The sequence below is a fragment of the Carassius carassius genome, chromosome 11 (genome assembly GCF_963082965.1).
Source record: "Carassius carassius chromosome 11, fCarCar2.1, whole genome shotgun sequence".
NCBI lineage: Eukaryota > Metazoa > Chordata > Actinopteri > Cypriniformes > Cyprinidae > Carassius > Carassius carassius.
The window spans coordinates 33192918-33218613 of NC_081765.1; the positions used below are offsets into that span (position 1 = coordinate 33192918).

General features: G+C 36.4%; 1 pseudogene; it reads left to right on the forward strand.

Annotated features, from left to right (window-relative positions):
• Positions 1 to 6413: 6413 nt before the first annotated feature.
• On the forward strand, positions 6414 to 18474 carry LOC132152538 (L-dopachrome tautomerase-like; annotated as a pseudogene).
• Positions 18475 to 25696: the final 7222 nt, after the last annotated feature.

The window sequence follows — 25696 nt, forward strand, 5'->3', positions numbered from 1 at the left end:
AAATCAACGCCTGCTTCTACAGCACTGCCTCTTTAGCTCCGCCCACTGATACACACTTGTTGTAGGAGGAGAGGAAATACTAGAGAGACGCAAACACAGATCACAAGACACTGTAGTGTAAGCTGTGCAAATAGTCTTTGAATTAACCTACTAGTGATCCCAACATATTTGATGGGACGCGAGCGCTGTTGTGTCATGTATCAAATCCATTTGTCTTTCAGGTCAGAAGCAACTGTTATTTTAATAAGTGAAACTGTCAGCCAACCACAGCAGTTGGGAGTTTACTTGTGAGTCTTTAATATGCGCCACCTGTAGAGAGGCTCCAAAAAAGGAGAGAAAATAGCCTATAACTTCTAAAGTATTGTTTTTTTTGTTGTTGTTGTTGTTGTTGTTGTTGTTTAATCGCACTAACATTATAAGTGAACCTCAGAGAACATTATAAAATACTAAAAAAAATGCAGTTCATGACCCCTTTAGACCAAACAGAATGCATGCAAAGTTGTTGCATGCATTAATGCATTGATGTTAAATGTTTAACTTTAATACTCTACTGATCAAAAGATTATTAAAAATCTAATTGTGGACTTTTGCCCAACTTCTGCAGTTTTTACAGAGGAGTTGTTGACTAATGATCTGAAAGGTATGTAATAGAACAACAGTCAGTGTAATCAACTTTTTGTTCAATCTAAAATGTATGAATTAAAAAATAAACAACAAAAAAGAACATTTTACAATTAAATGAAATAAAATAAACATTTATAAATCAACATTATAATAAACTAAAAACATAATTACTACTACTACTAAAACCAAGATGGCGGCGCGGTCGGACACAGCAGCCATTCTGGGTCCTGAAAACGGTGCAAAGACTGAAACATGTTAAAAAGAGGCAGCCAGCTACAACAACCACACAGACCTGCAGGAGTACACTGAAACAGTGACTGCTTATGTGATGTGACATTCACCAAGACCATCACCACACGTGCAAACCAAAAGCTGTGGATGACAGCAGAGGTTCGTAGGCTGCTAAAGACCAGAGATGAAGCATTCAGATCAGGAGATAAAGCAGCCCTCAAAACAGCAGGAGCCAATCTGTCCTGTGGCATCAAAAATGCAAAACGGTCATATGCTCAAAAAAATCAACAATCAGTTCACAGACAGCAGAGACACACGGAGCCTGTGGCAAGCCATTCAGGACATTACTGAGTTCATGCCCAAGCCACAGGCCTGTGATGTGGACACATCCCTCCCGGATGAACTCAAAACACTTATATTCACGGTTTGACATGCAGAATGGCACACCTGCACAAAAACTGCACATAACCTCCCAACACACAGGAATTATATCTGTCTCCAGCCAATGTAAGGAAGACCCTATCTAGGATTAACCCACACAAGGCTGCGGATCCTGGAGACATAGCTGGCCGTGTACAGTAAGACTGTGCTGCACCGCAGACAGATGTCCTAACAGATATCTTCAACACCTCGCTGAGCCAAGCAGTTGTCCCCACAAATCCACAGCACATGATACAGGTACAAAATAAATCACCTGTGTCCTGTCTAAACGACTACAGTCCCATAGAACTGACTCCAATCATAATGAAATGCTTTGAGAGGTAAGTCATGCACAACATCAAAATCAGCCTCCCCAACACTCTCAATCCACTCCAGTTTGCTTACCATCCAAACCACTCTACCACTCTTACCCAACAAGAAAATAAAGACTCTTATGTTAGAATGCTGTTCATCGACCTCAGCTCAGCATTCAACGCAATAATCCCACAACAGCTCAGTAATGCACTAAACTTGCTGGGCCTAAATATCTCCCTCTGTAATTGGATCCTGGACTTTCTAATAGAAAGACCTCAGTCAATCCGTGTCGGCCACAAAACCTTGAGCAGTACTGAGCACAGGTGCCCCACAAGGCTGTGTGCTAAGCCCATTGCTCTTCACGCTGTTGACCCACGACTGCACTCCCAAGTTCAGCTCCAACCACATCATCAATTTTGCGGAGGACACAACTGTGGTTGGTCTCATCAGCAACAGAGATAAAACACACTACAGAGAGGAAGTGGCACAGCTGGCTAAAGTCAGACTGTCCCAAGCAAGCCCAGATTATTTCAGCAGTGCATCTTGCTGTCATCTCTGTGTTTTAATTGCAAAATCCTTTAGAGGCAACCCAGTGGAGTCTTCAGTGTATATCACAGCATGCACAACAATGAGCTCTGCAGATGTGAGTGAGCCATTAGCTGAGACGCAATGGGAAATGTGCCATAATGCTAGTCAAATGGGCAGACCAATCCATGCTACATTTTAAAACATTTTGCATTTTCTTCTATAAAGCCTCGTGCTTTTGAAATGAAAGTGAAGTGCTCTCAATTACAATCTGAATAGGCAGCCTTTCTGTGAATCGACACATTACATTCCCTAAAACGTGTGTTGTACAGAGCCCTCTCTAATAGCCATTAGCAGAATCGATGCATTTTTCCATCAACATAATAATACGCCTGTTGCTTGTTACACAGAATTAAGCATCACCTTCATCTGGACGTCTCTTTGAAATGCTATTAATTGAGAATTTCTCATTGTCGCCACTTCAAAGGATAAACGCCGTCCTCAGTGCTAACTATATTTTTCATTTCTAAAACAATAGCGTTTTCACAGAAGCTTCAGAGAAGTGCTCTTTACCGGGTCTGACCACATTGTACGGTGACAAAATGATGGAAAAAAACGGTAAGCATACTCTACGCTAGTGCAATTAGCTGCTGAAGAATTAACACAACTTAAATGAGTCCCATTTAGGTTCAGCATTAGCAGGCCATCCTCAAAACACAAGTACTGTAACACAAGAAGAGAGAAATAATGGAAAAACCCATTTGTATGTTCGATATTAAGATATTTAGCTTTTATTTAGATAGTGGAAGGAATGCAGTTCTTGTGATTAGTGAATTATTAGTTCTATCAGTGTTTCTTTGTGCTAGTTTCACTCTTTTGCAATGAGGAAAATATAATTTTGGTGCGGATTTCAAATGTTGAATGTGCTCTACCAAATAAAAATAATAGTACAGTAGATTACTTCATCACCGACCTAAATCCAAACTCTCTCTGAGCATTCACAGTCAGCCAACTAACTCCACTGTCAGACCACAGTAAAATCACCCTCTATCTAAACAGATCAAAACCTAACTCAGATGCATCAAAACAAATCCACCTCCACACCCTTAAACACGTATACAGATGGAAACTAAATAGTGAAGATACATATCAAACCATATTTGTGAACCAAAAATACAAAACCTATTAAATAATTTCCTAGCTACACCATACCTGCACAACAGTGAAGGGGTCAATTTAGCAGGAAGAACCAAATATCTGCAATGACTGCAAAACCACAAACAAAAAAATAAACAGGGAGCATGTACATGATAAATGGTTTGACAACGAGTGCAAAAACCTTAGAAAAGTAAGAACTTTATCAAATCAGAAACACAGAGGTGCTGACAATGTAGACACATGCCAGCTCTACCACGAGAAACTTAAACAGTATAAGAACATCCTAAGAATGCAAAAAGAAACGAAATATAAAAACATCATCTAAAAGTAATACAAAAATCTCTAAAACCAAAATGTTTCTGGGAACATTGAAACACCCTAAACCAATCTTACCATGAAGAGTTACTCCAGAATGGAGATGTGTGCATAAACCACTTCATAACCTCTTCAGCAATATAGACACAAATCGTGAACAAAACTCACTGTACAATAGACTATGTGTTCTAGATTGAACCATTAAAGAATACTCTAGATAATCCTTTTACACTAACTGAACTGTGCCATAATATACAAACACTTAAATCCCAAAAAGCATGGGGTGTCGATGGCATTCTGAATTAAATGATTAAATGCATGGACCAAAAATTCAATCTGGCCATTCTTAAACTCCTTCATTACCTTCATAACTGAGAGAAATGTTCTGAGTAAATGTCAACCAAAATACCGCACATCAGACCATATATACACTCTACATACCCCAACTGACAAAGAACCCAAACAAAAGAACAGAAAAATCTTTTCATGCTTCGTTGACTTCATTAAAGTGTTTAACTCCATCTGGCATGAGGGGCTTTTACTTCAATTAATCCAATGTGGACATCATCAAATCCATGTACACTAATAACAAATTTGTAACAAACACACAGATTTCCTCCCCCAGAGCTTAAGCCCTGCACTATTCAATATCTACATCAATGAACTAGCCCTAGAACAGTCCCCAGCGCCCGGTCTTACTCCACTAGACACTGAAGTTAAATGTCTTCTGTTTGTGGATGATCTACTGCTGCTGTCAGCCACAAAAGAGGAGCATCTAGACCTCCTGCAGACATAAAGTTAACCTTAAAAAGACTAAAATTATGATATTCCAAAACAGGGCCAGACACGAAAACCAACATCACAGTTTCAAATTAAAGAACACGCCCTTAGTACAAACTAAAAATGACACATACCTCTGAATAAACACCAGTAACACAGGAAACTTTAACAAGGCTGTGAACGACCTGAGAGACAAGACACAAAGAGCTTTTTACGCAATCAAGAAACATAAACTTGACATCCCAATTGTAATCTGGCTAAACATACTCCAATCAGTTACAGAACCATTTTTCGTGCACATCGAAAAACAAACAAAAAAAGCTATTAAATTCCAAGCGCAGCTAAAAATCAGTCATACTGAGAGCCTCCACCATAAAGCCTTAAACTACCAAGAACTGAACGCAAAGAAAAGCCTTCAGCCAGCTGCTCTCAGAACTGACTTTATGATCCAAAACCCCAGCGAGACTCAATCAAATCATTAAAACACAGAACAAAAAGCAGAACACAAGCACGAGAAAACACTGTACAACACACACAAACTGTCTCTTTATTAGAATTTTTATTAGTACTTCCGTTTTACTGTATACAGATATATAGACTCTGTATGCAATATACTTCTATTCTTATGTATATTTGTGTTACATTTGTATTTAAATGTTTCTATGCTTTGGGAATGTAAAGATACTTTTTTTTATCATGCCAATAAAGCTACTTGAATCTTGAATCTCTCTATATATAATCAAATACTATTTTGGTGCAGATTTCAAATGTTGAATGTGAAACCAACCAACAAACAAATAAAATGCATTCATAATTCACCGTTTTATTTTTCCAAATAAAATTACAGTAATGCTTAAATTGTATTTACAATCTTGCATTTAGTTGTTTTTTTAAATACAATATTGCATTAATTATATTTATTTAGTTTTTTTTACAGTTCAATAAACCTGTCATTATCCTCTTGTTCCCTAAAACAGTTCTGCAGCGCCACCATGTGTTCATAATGTGATGATGTTTCTCCTACTAAACCCTCATGAGCCACAATGAGGTTTAAAGAAAACTTAGTTCACCGAAGGATGTAAATCTCAGTTAAAATAAATGTATATTTCAAATGACAGATAAATATGATCAGTTGCTGCACCACAATAACATAAAAATGGAAACAAATAGAAATGCTGCATTAGCAATAGCTGAAATAAAATAAGGACTGAATTATAATAAAAAAATATACATAGTTACATTAATTTATCTTGCAAACATTTAATCAAAACAGTTTAATCATTTAATCAAAATATTATTTTCAAATATTATTTTATTTCTAGTTTTCTTACTTTTCAATGTACTTATATGTTTGTATTTTATCATGCATTACCAGCCATGTAATATATAATATATACCATTATATATATATATATATATATATATATATATATATATATATATATATATATATATATATATATATATATATATATATATATAAATAAATAAAATGTATTGCAGTGTTATTTCTGTATTATTTTTGTACTATTATATTATTTAAATGTGATTTAAGTGCATATCCAAATATTTTTAGGTCAGTTTATCTGCATACGTTTCTTTTTTTTTTCCTGAGTTATACATAGGAATATTTCTCAGAAACTAATTTCAAAACCATCCTTTCATATTAGCCTAAAAATGAATCCGTTGATCAGATGGAGTCCCATGCATCTGGCTCCTCCCCGGGAGAGTGATGACACGAGTCAGTTTAATCTGCTCTACATGAGTTGAATCCATTGAGAACTGTTTCCTCAGGGCTTTAACACAATGAATAGTTTCTCTGTGTCAGGTGACTACCACGGGACGGCCGTCATCATCCTCCCATGTCCAGAGCATATAAAGCACCGATGGGCTTGAGCTCTGTCAATATGCATGTGATGTGTGGAAGGAAAGCATTATACGCTCAGAACCGCATGTAATCCTTAAAAACACTGATTAGTGACGTGCTGCTGCATCTGAGAGAGACCCTGAGAATCCTAAAGCGAGCTGAATAAGATCCTCCAGACATGAGGAGATTGATTGTGCTGGCTGTGGTTTCCAGTCTGGGATGGATCAAGCCGACCGAGGCTCAGTTCCCCCGAGTCTGCTGCACCGTTTTAATCGCACATGTAGATGCTTTGGTACGTAAAATAATAATATGTTGACTTTCTGACACATTTAAGAAATTGTTTTGGCTGTTTGCATACTTCTTCAGGTTCTTCTGTATGACACACCTGGATATCAAGCTGAAATATATCCCATATACCTATATATATATATATATATATATATATATATATTAGAAATTAATACAACTAGATATATGGAAACTATGTAGTGACAAATATTTAAAATTGTATGTTTATATTTCTTAATTGTGTGTATATATATATATATATATATATATATATATATATAAATAATATAAAGTATATAATACAAATGTATTACAAAAATACATAAAAGTATATATATATATATATATATATATATATATATATATGTGGTATATATATAAAATATATATTATATCAATGTGTGTGTGTGTGTGTGTACAGTTACATTAATTAAACATTACAAATGTACTTTTATTATTAATTATTTCATTTATATTGATATATGTTGTAGTATGGGCGACAAATATTTATTAAAATGTATATATAATTGTAAATATATATATATATATATATATATATATATATATATATATATATTCTCATTAAATAATATAATGTATTATATATTATAATTTAAATACATAATGTAACAAATTATAATAAAAAGCCCCAATATATAATAATTTATATATATATATATATATATATAAAATATAATATATATATATATAATATAATATATATATATATATATATATATATAATATAATATATATATATATATATATATATATAATTTTCTATATTACATAATAAGAATTTAACAAATTGATAATTCAATTGAAACTTGAATTTTTTATTTTAACTTTAATTAGAAATTTAATTTAAAAATCTTTTTAACAACATAATTTCAGTCAAGTGTGTCCCAAAATTAGACTTGTAGAGTACGTAAAAATCCCATCTCCTTTTATTAAAGAAGATATCTACAGATCTGAATGTGTGACAGGGACACTTTACCAACCGCACGCCTCTATTCTCTTGTGAACAGGGAACTTTGCAGGTTATAACTGTGGCGAGTGTAGATTCAGCTGGACGGGGCCGGGCTGTGACCAGCGCAAAGCTCCCGTTGTGAGGAAGGACATTCACTCTCTGAGCCCCGCAGAGCTGCAGGAGTTCCTGGACGTCCTGGATCGGGCCAAAACCACCGTCCACCCTGAATACATCATCGCCACACAGCACTGGCTCGGCCTGCTGGGACCCAACGGCACCGAGCCGCAGTTCAACAACATCTCCATCTACCACTTCTTCGTCTGGCAGCACTACTACTCTGTCCGAGACACATTACTAGGTGAAGAGCAGTGAACGCAGGAGCTAGAGTAAATGAGGAAAAGGAAAACATTACAAAATCACTTTTAAACGGTGGTTTAAATTTGTGAAAAACTATCATGCATTTGAAATTTTTTCCATCATTGATTATTATTCAGCCCTATGATTTCGGTAGAGATGCACAATTAATCAAATCGCAATCTGGATTAGTGTCTGTGAATATTAAAGTGCCATATATATATATTATGTTTTAATTGTAAGAGTAAGTCTCTGTTGTGCAACATTTTGTTAAAAAAAAAAAGGAATTGTTCAATATTAATTTCATTACATTTTAGAAGATACATTTTTCCAGTTTAATGTCCTAGTTTGATTACCATAAGATTTTACCATTAAAACGAAACCAGTAAAACAGAATTGTGAAAAAAGGAAATCGGTAAAAAAAAAAAAAAGCTTGAGCTTATATATATATATATATATATATATATATATATATATATATGTATATAAATGTAAAAACAATTAATACATAGCTGTTAAATTAAATATGTTTAAATTAATGGGACATTTCATAAATAATAAATTAATAAATAAATAATGTTTTTTAAAAGGTATATGATTCAGTTCAATTCATTAGACATGCTTTCTGATTATTAAAATTTAATGAAACCATTAAAAGTAAATCTGTAGGATATTTAAACACACACCAAAAAATTGTATTTGAGAAAATATATAACGAATTTCATTGAGTCTAATACAATAAGGAGATCTATCAGACATTATGTTGTGTATTTGGTCACCTGGCGTAAGTTTTGACGTCCTTGTTTCTGGCAGGTCCAGGACGTCCTTTTAAAGCCATCGACTTTTCGCACAAGGGTCCGGCGTTCATCACCTGGCACAGATATCATCTGCTCAGTCTGGAGAGAGAGCTACAGGTCAGATCAGGTCTTCTCTGTTCAACACTGTGTGTCTAATCATCATCTAATCATCTAGACGCCCTCACGTCAAGAGGTCAATGACGTTTTGGGGTTTTGCACAGACTAAATAAGTCTCTTCTAAACACATTGTCCAAACTATAGGACGTTAGGACAAAGATGCCAAACCCCAGGGCCAGAAATCAAACTTATGCTGCCATGAGCTGAATACTGCATTATATCCAATAATATCATATTAAAATTCATCAAGGTCATAACAAAGTCATCAAGTTGGCTTGTGATGACCGCTGACTTGTCTTTAAGATTTTAATTTGTATAGAAATTTAAATTTGCATTGAAAAAGATGACTAAGATTTTAATTTGTATTGAAATGTTGATTATATAAGTGAATTTAATCTTATAACAGTAAATGTTAATATAATATAGTTGGATATAATGCAGCATTTACATTCAGCCAACGGCAATTAAATAAGTTTACTTTCTGGCCCTTCATAGTAACCCAGAAATATTACAACATCAAAAAACAACCGGAATAATCAGTTGGATTTTTTTTTTTTTTATTAATCAATTAATTCATTAATAGTTATCATTGTGATAGATGGATACAAATGTAGGGTTGCATATTAAATTATCACAATTGAAAATGATCAACAAATCATAGCAACATATATTTACATATAATTCTACCAATTCAATAAGAGTTTTTTTATCATTACTTTAATTCAACCAATTTTAGCAGTTTAGCTAATTTCAACATTAATTTTCAGCTTAATTTTAGTAATTTAGCTAATTTCAATTTTATTTTTCAACTTCATTTTAGCTAATTTCAACTTTATTTTTCAACTTAATTTTAGCAGTTTAACTAATTTCAACTTTATTTTCAACTTAATTTTTGCATTTAACTAATTTCAACTATTTTTCAACTTAATTTGAGTACTTAACTAATTTCAACTGTTTCAACTTAATTTTAGCAGTTTAACTAATTTTAACTTTATTTTTCAACTTATTCGTAGCAGTTTTACTATTTTCAGTTTTATTTTTCATCTTAATTTTAGCAATTTAAATAATTTCAACTATTTTCATTTAATTTTAGCAGTTTAACTAATTACAACTTTATTTTTTATCTTAATTTTAGCAGTTTAACTAATTTCAACTTTATTTTTCAAGAAAATTGTAGCAGTTTAACTAATTTCAACTTTATTTTCCAACTAAAGTTTAGTGCTTTAACTAATTTCAATTTTATTTTTCAATTTAAGCAGTTTAAGTAATTTCAACTTTATTTTTCAACCATATTTTATTTAAAAAAAAAATTGTTGAAATGATTAGATCAATTTGATTACACCACTGTAAAATAATTATTCGAAGATGGAAATAAAACGATTTTTTCCAAGAAAATACGAATTATTTGCAATTATTTTTTATTTACTTGCAAAATCTTTACTTTAAATGTACTTAAATATTTCTATTTACTTAAACATTTATGCAGCAACTGCACTTAAGTTTTTAAGTTAAATTATGTGAGTTTTTTTACAGCGTTATAGTGCCTTAATGAAAACGTTAATAGATCATTTTTATTCTCAAAAATATCATGAGCTAGAATCTAAATTCCTCTTTCTTCTGAACACTTGAGTGAATCTATAGGTTTTCCAATACAGAAGAAACATCCCAAGGTTATGAATATAACCCTAGTTCCTCGAAGGAACGTGATGCTGCGTCAATCGCTTTGGGGAACGCCTTTGGCGAGACCGACTCTAAATATTGTGTGCAATCTGTCCAATGGAAGGGCATGACCATGGGGATGGACCATCCCACAGCATTGCAGATGTCCAATGTCCAATTCCAGGGAAAACCTGCTAAGAAGGCCTTAGAGAAGTGGTCAACAACCTTTTCAAGCCTAAGATCACATCCAAAGTCCAAATGTAAACCAAGATCTACCACTTGCAAAAAATTATGCAAAAACAAGCCCACAATGTAAGTTCTACTTTGACATTCTTTGTTGCCTGTTAGTCACTAGCAAAATATTTAACTATGCAAATAGTATATAACTGTACAAACTGTCAACTATAATTCAACACATCACACGGTCACCCAGTTTGCGCGTCTAAATCAGTTGTATGTTCTGGTTTTCAGTCTAAAACAGTTGCGTCAAGTATTAATGCGTCGTCTATTTGGGGAGGAGCGCACACAGTCAGCGGAGGCTTGCGCTGCAGTGCCAGGTGAAAGTATAAAGAAAGCGGTTATTTCACAGACATATGTAAACTATATCCTATTTGATAGGACGGATATACCCCTCTTCTTCCCCTAGACACCATTTACTACACACAATAGGCTCACACATGGTGCATTTTAAATTAATAAATAATAATGAATAAAAATAGTTTCGTTTTTTTTCTCTGATTTTGAAAACTCTTCGCGATCGACTTAAAATGCTTTCCAAGATTGATTTGTTGACCACGATCGATGGGTTGGTGATTCCGGCCTTAGATGCTGCCATACCCCATGTAGAGTGAGCCTTGGCTCCCAACGGTGGGGGAAGACCAGAGGACCCATAGGCAATGTGGATAGATCCGACTAAGGTTCTGCTTAGTTGCAGGATAAATCCCAGTTTGGGGGGACCATGGCACACAGGCCGCCGGCCCGTCTTTGTCCACAGGGCAGCTCTCTGGACGTATGTGTCGAGCTGGATACATACAATTAGCTTCTACTGGTCGGACTCCAAGATGGGAGGAGGAGAGCAGAAGGCCTGCAGTACTATTGATTGTTGTTGTGACAGAGGGAATTTTTGTAACATAACCCGCTCTAGGGTATAAGAGTGCTTTGGCCATGCTGGGTGCAAAGTCTAGGTAGGTAGGGGGCACCGAAGGGGCCTACAGTTTAAAGGGTCAGATGTCTATCTGAAATATTTTGAATTGGCTCGAATGGAGCTTACACCTCTAAAACCACAACCATGTCCCAGGGGGAAAACTGGACTGTACTGGAGGCCTCAGCCTCATTGCACCGTGGAGGAAACGTGTCACTATGGGGTGTCTATCCACTGATTGATCACCGGAAGGGACATAGTAAGCTACAATGGCTGCCACGTAAGCCTTTTAAGGTGGAGTGGGTTAACCTGCAGAGAGCCTGGCTTGTAGAAAGTCCAGAAATGTACCAACTGGGCAGTTAACAGGGTCAAGCTGGTGGTCTCTGCACCATGAGGTGTACAGTTTCCTTGTTGAGCGAGCTCTGGATTGGATGAAGGGTCTCAACAACCTCAGATGAGAGACTGGATGCTATGAGTTGTGCCCCCTCAGGGGCTACACCCACAGTTCCCACAACTCCGGGCGAGGATGAATTATCTTGCCCTGCACCTGAGAGAGTAGATCTGTCCTCTTGAGTCGCAAAGAGGTCCAAAAACTCTCCATATCTGATTTAACACCTCTGGGTGAAGCCCCCCCGGGCCTCTGCCCCTATCCCACAGTCAATCTCCCAGGAATATACACCGCTCTTAACGAGAGGAGTTTGTCCTGGGACCACAGAAGGATCTGGTGTGCCAGCTTGTACAAGGGGCGCGAACGCAGATCTCCCTGGTGACTGATATAAGAGACCACCGATGTGTTGTCGGTGCACACCAACACACGGTGACCTTCTGGGAGAAAATATTTCAATGCTCGATACACAGCTAGCATCTCTAGACAATTGGTATGCCATGTCAGATGGTGACCGCTCCACAGACTGCAGACAGGGTGGCCACTCATGACCGTACCCCAACCGGTGAGGGACGCATCTGTCGCTAGGGATACACGGCCACAAATAGCACCCAGCACCGGGCACTGATTCAAGAACCAAGGTTTCTTCCACATGTCTAAGGGACGAAGGCATCGCCGTTTGACATTGATAGTTTGAAGTGGATCCCCCTTCTGGGAAAAACCCTTGGACTTGAGCCACCACTGTAGGGGTCGCATGTACAGCAGGCCAAAAGGTATCACATTGGACGCAGCTGCCATCAGCCCTAATAGTCTCTGAAACTGTTTGACAGTGAGTGACTGGCCGTCTTTGACTCTCTTGACTGATGTGAGGATCGACTCGATCCGAGAAAGCGAACCTCAGAAACTTCCTGTGTTGTGGAAGGATGGAAACATGGAAGTATGCATCTTTGAGATCTATCGTGACAAACCAGTCCTCGGACCTGATTTGAGCTACAACCTGCTTGATGGTAAGCATTTTGAACTTCAGTGACATAACTGAGTGGTTCAGATGACGTAGATCTAAGATCGGATTCAATCCCCCATCCTTCCCCATTCAGGGGAAGTCATGGCCTAATGGTTAGAGAGTCGGACTCGCAATCGAAGGGTTGTGAGTTTGAGTCTCGGGCCGGCAGGAATTGTGGGTGGGGGGGAGTGAATGTACAGTGCTCTCTCCACCCTCAATACCACGACTTAGGTGCCCTTGAGCAAGGCATCGAACACCCAACTTCTCCCCGGGCGCCGCAGCATAAATGGCTGCCCACTGCTCCGGGTGTGTGTTCACAGTGTGTGTGTGTGTGCACTTCGGATGGGCTAAATGCAGAGCACGAATTCTGAGTATGGTTCACCATACTTGGCTGAATGTCACGTCACTTTCACTTCTTTGGAACTATGAAATACCGGCTGTAAAACCCGGACTCCCCGTCCTGAGGAGGGATCACCTCGATGGCCTCCTTCCTTAATAGGGTATTCACTTCTTGTTCCATAACCAGAGCCTGCTGGGGACTGACTTGTGTCGGGACAACCCCATTGAATCTCGGCGGTGGAGAGCCGAACTGAATGCAGTAGCCTTTTTCTACCATACGCAGGAGATACCATCAAGATACATTTGGCAGTAGTTTCCATGCTGCTAAATAATGTACTCAGGGAATCAGTCTCTCGAGACTGACCTCTGATGTAAGAGGCCCCCGAAGGGGTGGCGAGCATCTTAGCTCCGCTATGTTCACGGGCGGAAATAACTGAGAGCAGTACTCGCTGGAAGCCGCTGTGCCCTGAAACTCTGGCAGGGCTGGCAAACCGACCTCCTGAGGACACTGAAGTGAGACGGGCACCGTATAATGAGGTTTGACCCTGCTCTACCCCAGTAGGGGCTGCCCTCTGTAGTCTTGACCGAAATGCGTCATGACTTCTTGGCCGTGGACCTCCCAGCCTGAAGTACGGCTCCTCGGATCCGGATTAGGCTGGGAAGACCCTGGCCCAGAGCGTTGCTTTAGCCTCCGGTCCCGAAGCGGGGAACACGGGGAACAAAAACGCTCAGAACAACACGGGGAACAATGCTCTGTTTGTATGCGGAGAGGGCTGCTCCCGCCCAGCAGTCCTTCCAGTACATCTAACTTCACAAGTTAAATAAATGTCATTATATTCCTCATAATGTAATGCAATTCAACAATCAGACAAGTAAAAACGGTCTGGATTGTGATAAAATGCACACTGAAGTGATATAATTGAAAATTATACAATACATGCGTTGCCTCGTCAGCGCGCGAATAGCATACATGTAAAATCATACACAGTGCGCTTCGATCCCAGGCAGACAACGCACAGACTGTGTGTATCCCCGCCTTTGATTATCTTTGAGAGCAGGGAGGAACACACAATCTGAAACGCGGTCTGGATTCACCCTTCAGATGCCCAGTCTTAGCTTTGCTCTTTGACATAATATAGCTACTTAAAGGAGCTAATAATGACGAATGACAACAAATAAGACTGACAAGACAGAATGACATGCACACACAGAGCACTTGCTGAAAGACAAGAAGCTGAAGCCAGCTGCATGGCATTTGCTTTTATAGCTTCCTGGTCGTTAGATCACCCCGCCCGTGACGTCACGCCCTTCCATTGGACAGATTGCACATGATATTCAGAGTCGGTCTCGCCAAAGGCGTTCCCCAAGGCGTTCGACGCAGCTCGAGTTCCTGAAGAGGAACTGATATTTTCTCCCCATCATAGAAACTCACAGGTAATGAGAACTTCGCCGTACCGTACTGGAACTTTGCGACGGGACGGACGGAGTGTGACGTGTGCACAGACTCTCTGCTCGGAGGACGGGACCCCAGTGACCCGTCCCAGATCAGCCCTCGCTCCAGGTTTGCCCGCTGGGGAGTGGTGTGTGACAGGTGCGTTCAGCTGGTTAGTTATAGAAGACTGCCATTCAAAAGTAGCTGTCTAAAATTGTCAATAAATTAATAAAATTTAATATATATATTAAAATATATGTCAAATGTGTGTCAAAGACAAAAAATAAAAATCTGTTTAATCTGTTGCAATTTTGTTTTTGTTTTTCTGAGAAAAAAATAAATATCATAAATTTTTTCCTTGATTTCCAGAAGAGACCCACTAAAATGCCATTCAGTGTAACAATTTCATCAGGCTTATTTACAACAAATATCAATTTATGACATATTAAAAGAGTAATTGCTTTCACCCCAAATACTAATTAGTTGTGATTTTACATTATCATATATGTACACGTCAGAATAAGCATAATGTTTGAATTATTACAAAGATATTGTGTAATGACAATGACAATTTTAATCCTCATCTAATATTTACATTTGAAATATTTATATTTGTCAGTATATATTTGAATTATTGAAAATTGTATTTTAATAGATTTAGTTTCAGTTAATGCTAACAAAACTATAGTACATCGGGAATATAAATTTGTACATTAGCATTAATTTACTTTAGTATTTTATTTGCAAGTGCCAGTACTATTTTAGTATCATTGAGATGTTAGTGCATCAAGGTAAACTAAATTAAATTGAGAAATGTTGCTTCGGAAACTAGATGAAATAAAATAAGTTTGACTTTTTTTCACATTTGCTTTCATTTTAGATAACAGTTATTTCATTACAAATAATGATTTTTTGTTTTTCTTTTTAATTTTACTATAATAATTCTGACCAAAGCAACTATCAATGCAACATTTTTTAAATGTATTTATTTATATATTTTATTTTATTATTTTATTTATTTATTTAACATTTATATTTTATTTCAGATTTATTTTTATTACTGAAAATGATTTTTAATAGTTTACGTATACATATAGTTAACAATAGCAACACTGTAGCACATCAGGAAGATACATTTGTATGATTATGAATTTGAATTAGCAATCACCTTAATCTAATAAAAACTGTGAAATGAATGACTCAAAATATGCTTTAATCCAATAATACATAATACCTTTCAGACAATAAATGAATATAGAAATTAACAAATTGCTTAATACGTATATAAATACAAAAATTGCAGAACATACATAAATTGACTAAATATCATCCAACAACAATTCTCTTTAAGATCTAATCTTCATAAACTGACATTGGACGTGTCTTTCCACAGCTTGTGTTTTTAGGAAACTAGAGAATAATCTTTTCAGTGCACCAGTATGGGTTCAAAAAAAATAGTGACTCCCTTACAAGTGCACTTACTACTAAACTAAGAAGCAGAATGAGACACACTTAAACCTGCTGCTGACACCGATCCAGATTCATGCCAGCATGTAACATTAGACAATGACGTGCATCTTTTCCTCTAAGTCTGGATGAGTACAACCGTCTGGTGACCCTGTATAACGCGACCAGCGAGGGATCTCTGCGCAGAGGAGTCATGGAGAGCACTAATCTGACTTTACCAACCATGAACGACGTCAGAAGCTGACTGAACCTCCGAGACTTTGACAGTCCACCGTACTTGACCAACTCCAGCTTCAGCTTCAGGTAATCCAGTCAAAAATACAGTCTTGAAGCAACAGTTCATCTAAAAACAAACACTTACACATGTTTTACTCACTCTAAGATCTCTCTTAGGTTCTTTCTTCCTTGAAGGAACGCACTGGAAGGATACGACAAGTCAGACCGATGCCATATTTGAGGAATGGATGAGACGTTCCCGTGAAAACGCCAGCTTGCCGGATGAGATGGCCCCTATCGGACACAACCGGCATAATAACATGGTTCCCTTTTTCCCACCTGTGACCAACGAGGAGATCTACATCACATCTGAACAGCTGGGCTACTCCTACGCCGTTGAACTTGAAGGTAACAGACATACTGTCAATGTATATATTCTAGGAATAATTTACCTCCAAAAATGCTAATTCTATCAGTACTTACCCATATTTTTTAAAAGAACACTCCACGACGGTCAAGCTCCAGATAAGACTAAAAACATCATAAAGGCACCATAACATTGGTCACTTTGAACTGTTGTTGCATGTAAAAGAAGTGATGCACCAAAATAATGCTGTTTTTAATAACCAATTCATTAGCAACTCTTTTAATAATCAACACTGAGTTGCATATAAACATTTAAAGTGTGCATAAGGCAGTTATTAATGAATGTTAGCATTTCACCAACGTTTTAATGATATTATCATGTTTTTTATCATTTATCAACAAAATCAATCAGCAAACTGTAACACGACACATTTAAAGAGCGTTAAAACACCATCAAATGTTTGAATTTCGAGATAAATTTACAGAAATCTCAGACTTTGTTTCAAAGACCAAGTTTACTGACATTATCGGATGGCAAGTCCAAATGATTGATTAAAAGACAAATCGATATTGTCTAGCATCCACACAGCTGAAATGTTTAGCTGGTTTGTGTCTTCTTTGGCCTGAGTTTTAATAGCATTCAGGGTTGCCAGGTTTTCACAACAAAACCCGTTACGTTCAACACAGAAGCTCTGAATCTTGTATACAAAAAAACACATTTCACATTTAGCACTGTATCGGATTCGTTTTGAGAAAAGCACGTGATCTATGACATCCGAAAACCACGGACTTGGCAACACTGATTTACACCGGAAACACCAAATGCATTTTCCAAAAGTTTCTCGTCCACACTGACACTGCTGAAACGATAAAAATCAACTAACTGCGCATGCGGAAAACAGAATAAAAGCTCACTGAGATGACAGAGACTAGACATAATGAAGTTCTTATGCTATTAATATAAGAATGATGCTTTAAACATTTTGGAAAACAGTATTTTCAAATCAAATGTATCAAATGTATTTGGAACAGATCCATATTATGCTTTAATGCAAGCTTCTGTCAACAGATTAAAAATTATAAATCAATAAAATAAGGTAATTGCGTCTTTTTCATCGCACAATTCAGACTTTTTTCTCACAATACTGTGTAAAAAAAGTCAACATTGTAAGTCTGGATTTCGAGATACAAACTCATAATTCTGAGAAATTCTGACAGAATAAAAAACAATAAAAGATAAAAAGAAAAAAATTGTGAGATTTTTTTTAATTACATTTTTTTTTATTCCCTTGTGGAAGCCTTCCATATGTAGTCAAAAATTCTGTGTTCCACATAAAAATGACACCATATGGGTTTGGACCAACATACGGGTGAATAAGCAATGACAGAATTTTCATTTTGGCTGAACTATTCGTTTAACAATATGATCATGACTCTGAATCAACATGCACATGTTCAGTGGGTGATCTTTCAGTATACATATGTGTGTGTGTGTGTGTGTGTGTGTGTGTGTGTGTGTGTTTTCCCAGAAGCAGACAACAGACCGTCCATGTTTCTCCTGGGCAGCACACTGGGAGGAATATTCCTCGGTCTGGTCCTGCTGCTCCTGTCGCTGATGTACGTGGAGCAGAGGAGAAAACACCAGTTCCAGCCTCTCCTGAACACTCCTGAGTTCACAACTACAAAATACACAGAGGAAGCGTGATTCACATCCACACACCGGCTCCAGACACATCAGCAGCTCTGTCCCAAACCCTCATGCCCTGAAATGCTGGCCAGGGAATCAGTTCACAAGAGTTTGGAAGAGATCCAGTGCAAAACAAATAAAGATGATTGAAAAATTCAACTCCTTTAATAGTTAGAGAGGAGTAATGATACAACAGGTATCAGCCAGCCGCCATGAAATGTATAGAATGCATTTAAACATGCAAAATAAATACACATATTAACACGCTACAGTTAAAAAGTTTGGGCTTAATAAGATTTTATTAAGCATTTTTCCTTTGCTGTGGTAAAGGTCAAATGTCTGTGCCATTAGTTTTAAAAGAACAGTTCACCCCAAAATAAAATGTAATATATGACTCGTGCTCAAGTCTTCTGAAGTCATTTGATGCTTTATGTAAAGAAGAGATTAACATCCTTCTGCAAATTGGAGCTCATAAATCTCATTCATGTGACCGATTATTGAAAAGAATGAGATATTTGAGAACTGTGGCAGAGAAGATTAACAATGAAGAAAAACTTGAACTTCAGTCTGTTCTCAGACTTTACTGTTTGACTGTATGGGAGTAAATATTGATTTTTAGGGTGAATTATCCCTGTAAATGTAAATAAAGTAACTCCTGAAATCTGTTAAACATGTTAAACAATCACACCACTTATTTTATCAATTTGATTTTATGTTAGAGGGGAAAAAAATAAAAAATACAAAAAATAAGGAAAAAGGCCAAATAAGTTTAGTTTGATTCACCTGCTAACAAATCTTTACAAACAGAAACAGGGAATACAAAGTAAATATTTTTAAAAAACCTTTACACACCAACATTTGTTTAATAGACTAACGCAAATGTGAAAAGCAATTTATTCATGATATGGTAACAAATGTAATGAGAAACAATGGGAATTCTGCCTTTCACAATGAAACTGATGAATGACATTCAAATGAAACTTGTGTAACAGATCCAGTTTTTTTAAAACTGTAAAAAGTCACTTGACCATTTCTCAATAAAATCATAACAGTTGAGTCAAGACTGAACTCAAAATGACTAAAGCTCGACAAATCTAGTCTTTATACTGTGTTTTTCAATAATTGCTTATTTTAAAATTGTGTCCTGATTGTAATACTGCTATAATTCAGCTTTGTTTTCCCTATATATATATATATATATATATATATATATATATATATATATATATATATATATATACACACACAAAGCTCTAATAAAAACAAAGATCATTGCACATCTTAATATCAAAGTGCATTACATTACATTCTTAAACAAATCTGGGCTAAAAGCAGTAAATTATCTCATGAAGCATTATAAAAAATTTCAAAGTGCTAAAACATGTCTCTGTGTGTGTGTGTATACGCACAGACACTTTTTTTCGCACTTCATATATATATATATATATATATATATATATATATATATATATATATATATATATATATATATATATATATATATAGAGGTGCTGGTCATATAATTAGAATCTCATCAAAAAGTTTATTTCACTTATTCCATTCAAAAAGTGAAACTTGTATATTATATTCATTCATTACACACAGACTGATATATTTCAAATGTTTATTTCTTTTAATTTTGATGATTATAACTGACAACTAAGGAAGATCCCAAAATCAGTATCTCAGAAAATTAGAATATTGTGAAAAGGTTCAATATTGAAGACACCTGGTACCACACACTAATCAGCTAATTAACTCAAAACACCTGCAAAGCCTTTAAATGGTCTCTCAGTCTAGTTCTGTAGGATACACAATCATGGGGAAGACTGCTCAATTGACAGTTGTCTAAAAGACGACCATTGACCCCTTGTACAAGAAGGGCAAGACACAAAAGGTCATTGCAAAAGAGGCTGGCTGTTCACAGAGCTCTGTGTCCAAGCACATTAATAGAGAGACGAAGGGAAGGACAAGATGTGGTAGAAAAAAAGTGTACTAGTAATAGGGATAACCACACCCTGGAGAGGATTGTGAAACAAAACCCATTCAAAAATGTGGGGGAGATTCACAAAGAGTGGACTGCAGCTGGAGTCAGTGCTTCAAGAATCACTACACACAGACGTATGCAAGACATGGGTTTCAGCTCTCGCATTCCTTGTGTCAAGCCTCTCTTGAACAACAGACAGTGTCAGAAGCGTCTCGCTTCTAAAAGGACTGGACTGCTGCTGAGTCGTCCAAAGTTATGTTCTCTGATGAAAGTAAATTTAGAATTTCCTTTGGAAATCAGGGTCCCAGAGTCTGGAGGAAGAGAGGAGAGGCACACAATCCACGTTGCTTGAGGTCCAGTGTAAAGTTTCCACAGTCAGTGATGGTTTGGGGTGCCATGTCATCTGCTGGTGTTGGTCCACTGTGTTTCCTGAGGTCCAAGGTCAACACAGCCGTATACCAGGAAGTTTTAGAGCACTTCATGCTTCCTGCTGCTGCCCAACTTTATGGAGATGCAGATATCATTTTCCAACAGGACTTGGCCCCTGCACAAAGTGCCAAAGCTACCAGTACCTGGTTTAAGGTCCATGGTATCCCTGCTCTTAATCGGCCAGCAAACTCGCCTGACCTTAACCCCATAGAAAATCTACTTTTTGATGATATTCAAATTATATGACCAGCACCTGTATAATAAAAAGTCTTAATACCCTTAAATCAAGATTTTCAAAACAGATTGATAACAAAGACATGTTTTCAAAAAATAAGAAAAAGTCAATTCTGAAAAATACATCCTCTTTCATACCTCTTTCCCTTTTAAACCGTTAAATCTAACAAAATTTACTAAGGCATTTTATTTGCATTTTTTAAAAGAAAATATTTGTAAATGGGGTAAGAAAAGCAAACATCTCAATCTGAAAACAAATCTTGCTTCTCAATTAAATACTCTTTTTAAAAAAAAAAATTATATATATATATATATATATATATATGTATGTATATATATATATATATATATATATATATATATATATATATATGTGTATATATATATATATATATATATATATATATATATATATATATATATATATATATATTAGGGGTGTAACGGTTCACAAAATTCACGGTTAGGTTCGATACAATATACTGGTGTCACGGTTCGGTTCGGTACGGTTCGGTACGTTTTAGATACAGCAAAAAGAATGGAGCTATTCTTTACCCATCTTCTATGGTGTTTTCTTAGCAGCATACTGTATAAAACAAAAACAGCTCCTTATAAAAAAAAACTGAAAATCTTATATTAGTTATGAACAAATACAAAGATGTAACTTTTTATATGGAACTCTATAACTCTTTATATTGAGTGTGTTTTTACTCAATTGGTTCTCTACAGGGCTTATGTTTTTTGGAACAAAGCAGGAATTACGGTCTGTCTGAAATGAGCTCGTGAAGTAATATTGTAACGGGGCTCAATTACATTAAGCATGTTCTTAAAACCTACATTTTCCACTACAGAGTAAGGCGCTCGCTCACTCAGTACGTGCTGAAGGCTCGTTGCAAAATGGCTAATGCGTTTAACAGACCAGAAATAGAAGATCCTCCAATAACCAACAGCTCTGGTGTTTGGGTGCACTTTGGATTCCCTGTAAGCTATAATGGTGATGATAGAATCAATGGTAAATAGTAAGGTCTCATATCCGCGGCTATAACGTAAATGTCGCCTACCAATCGCCATGGTGATGTCTTTTGCCCTGTTTGAATCCGTTGGAAATGTCTGTCTAAATGCTGCGGGGATAGTTTTCATGCGTGTATGTTTCTCCTTTTTTCCGTCTTTTCCCAGATACTGACACACTAAGGTGATGTCGGCGTAAATGAGTTGACATGTTTCAAGTATTCCCGCTCGTGTAGGCTACCCTAGATGCGACATATCGTTGTTTTTTTTATCCACTCTCTTGCCATCACCATTATAGCTTACAGGGAATCCAAAGTGCACCCAAACACCAGACCTGTTGGTTATTGGAGGATCTTCTATTTCTGGTCTGTTAAACGCATTGGCCATTTTGCAACGCGCCTTCAGCCTGTATTACTGAGTGAGCGAGCGCCTGACTGAGTAGCCTAACATAAACATATAAGTTGGTGTTTTTTTCTTCTTCGGGGGTGTCAGGGGCGTTGCCCGTTACGTCGTTTGGGTTATTGGGCTACCTTGTTTAACGCATATCATTATATTTCACAATTTATTTTATTTTCCAAATATAATTAATTAGTCCAACGAACCAACGGTTCAATACGAATACGCGTATAGTTACACCCCTAATACATATATATATATATATAGTATGTTGAATATGATTTTTGCACCTTAAGTGTACATTTTAATAAGACAAATACTGAAAAGTGCAAAAAACAAAACAAAAAAACAACAACAACATAAAAGCATTGCAGGATTTGTAAAGGAAACCCTGCTGAAAATAAGTAACACTATAAAAATAACACTCATAATAAATCAGTCAGCCTTAATCCTCCACTGACAGATTCAATAAGGACTTTCACGAAGCTGATGTTTTATAGGGGATTTATCACTCAACACTACCATCCAGGCCATTTATGTAGAAAACATGAATAAAAAGATACAGTATCACAAATCTATATTGCTTTCCATGGAATGGCATTATTGTTTACAATCACCCATCCTCTACATATACCCAAAAATATTCCCACAAACTGCTTAAGCACTTCTGCAAATTAAAGACTAACTGTGCAAATTATTTCTTATATATATTACACAGGGGCACAAAATCTGAATCTCCTACTGAAACACTTTGAAGGGATGAAAACTCGTTTTCGCCAACAGAATACTGAGAATCACATTTCAATAGCCGTAAGATGCTTTTGAAAGAAGTTTCTTCTGCGCGAATAGGCTGCATCTAGTTGATCAATAATACATTAACATTTTTGAAATATTATTATAATTTAAAATAGCAGTTTTCTATGTGAATATATTTTAAACTGTAATTTATTTCTGTGATGCGCAGCAAGGGAAACAATTTTGATTATTATCAATGCTGAGAACAGTTGTGCTGCACAATATTTTTGTGAAAACTGTGATACATATTATTTTTCAGGATTCTTTGATGAATAGAACGTTCAAAAGAACAGCATTTATTTGAAATATAAATCTTTTGCAACATTATAAATGTCTTTACTGTCACTTTTGATCAATTTAATGCATCCTTGATGAATAATAGTATTAATTTATAAAAATAAAAAAACTGACCCTAAATATTTAAACGGTAGTGTGTGTTCAACCAGATTTAATCAATTATATAAAGACTCGCTAGTGTTGCATAAATGATCGCAGTAATAATGTGTTAATATTATATGAAATAATTACATATTATGTGCATGAGAACTAAATGAGATGCAGATTCATTTATTTTCCCTAATTTCTCAGATCTAATTCAGATAATCTTTTCGAATTAGTCTGGATATTCTCTTCCATTTTCAAGAAAACTACACCTGCATGGAAATGTCCAAAATATGTGTGAGATGAATACATAAGAAGAGCTTAATCTTATTTACTTAATCTCTTATTTACTCACCCCAGAGCCCGTCTACGGAGAGCCTTCCCACTCCCTATTAAAGGGATAGTTCACCCAAAAATGAAAATTATGTTATTAATAACTCACCCTCATGTTGTTCCAAACCCGTAAGACCTCCGTTTATCTTCAGAACACAGTTTAAGATATTTTAGATTTAGTCCGAGAGCTCTCAGTCCCTCCATTGAAGCTGTGTGTATGGTCTACTGTCCATGTCCAGAAAGGTAAGAAAAACATCATCAAAGTAGTCCATGTGACATCAGAGGGTCAGTTAGAATTTGTTGAAGCATCGAAAATACATTTTGGTCCAAAAATAGCAAAAACGACGACTTTATTCAGCATTGTCTTCTCTTCTGTGTCTGTTGTGAGAGAGTTCAAATCAAAGCAGTTTGTGATATCCGGTTCGTGAACGAATCATTCGATGTAACCGGATCTTTCTGAACCAGTTCACCAAATCGAACTGAATCGTTTTAAACGTTTCGCATCTCTAATACGCATTAATCCACAAATGACTTAAGCTGTTAACTTTTTTAATGTGGCTGACACTCCCTCTGAGTTCAAACAAACCAATATCCCGGAATGAATGAGTCAGTGTTTCGTTCATTATCTGGCTCGGCTCGGTGTTCATCTTCAGTTCTCTCTTCACATCAGTTCAGTCAGTGTACTGTTTGAGTAAATGAATTACTCCGGGATATTGGTTTGTTTGAACCAATATTGCTATTTTTGGACCAAAATGTATTTTCGATGCTTCAACAAATTCTAACTGACCCTCTGATGTCACATGGACTACTTTGATGATTTTTTTCTTACCTTTCTGGACATGGACAGTATACCGTACACACAGCTTCAATGGAGGGACTGAGAGCTCTCGGACTAAATCTAAAATATCTTAAACTGTGTTCAGAAGATAAACGGAGGTCTTACGGGTTTGGAACGACATGAGGGTGAGTTATTAATTACATAATTTTGCAAATGGGGCGAACTAACCCTTTAAGTCCTATTGTACCGAATTTGGTTGCAGTACCACCAGAGTTCCACTGGAGGCGATCGCCATGAGTGCAAAATGAATGGGAGTAGGTCATTTAGGGCTAGACGGCTAAATTTGTCCCTTTCATCCGATTGCCATTGAGAAATCTCAGCTCTGATTGTAGGTTTTGCAAGTTCAAAATGGGTTATAGGTCGAAAGTTGAATGAACAACTACTTATATCCTTTCGATTTCTTACAGGTTGAGTTGTTGTTGCACATAACATGCTAGCATTCTGCTAATGAATGGCATCCTGATGGCATCTGTCTAAAGGCATCCGAATCAGAATCAGCGGGATCAGAATGTTAAGGCGGACTTTTTCGCTCAAGTTTTTCTTTTCAACACAGCAACTTTTTTTTTTGGTTGCTGGCACTTTTATCTGCCTATTGTTATGTATGTACTGTGAAATATCCACGGAAATAAATTTAATTTGAGTACTTGTTGTGTTATTCTTGTGTTAAGAAATACTGGATACATATGGTATAGTATTGCCAGCTTAAAAAAACACAAACAAATGTCATGCTCAATAGTGCTAAATATCAATAAAAATTGAAAAGGTGCCTCGCAGGTGTGCAATGATAAATTGTTCTAATAGTGGGCAAGGGTTGTCCTATTTCTCATTTCCCAAGTACG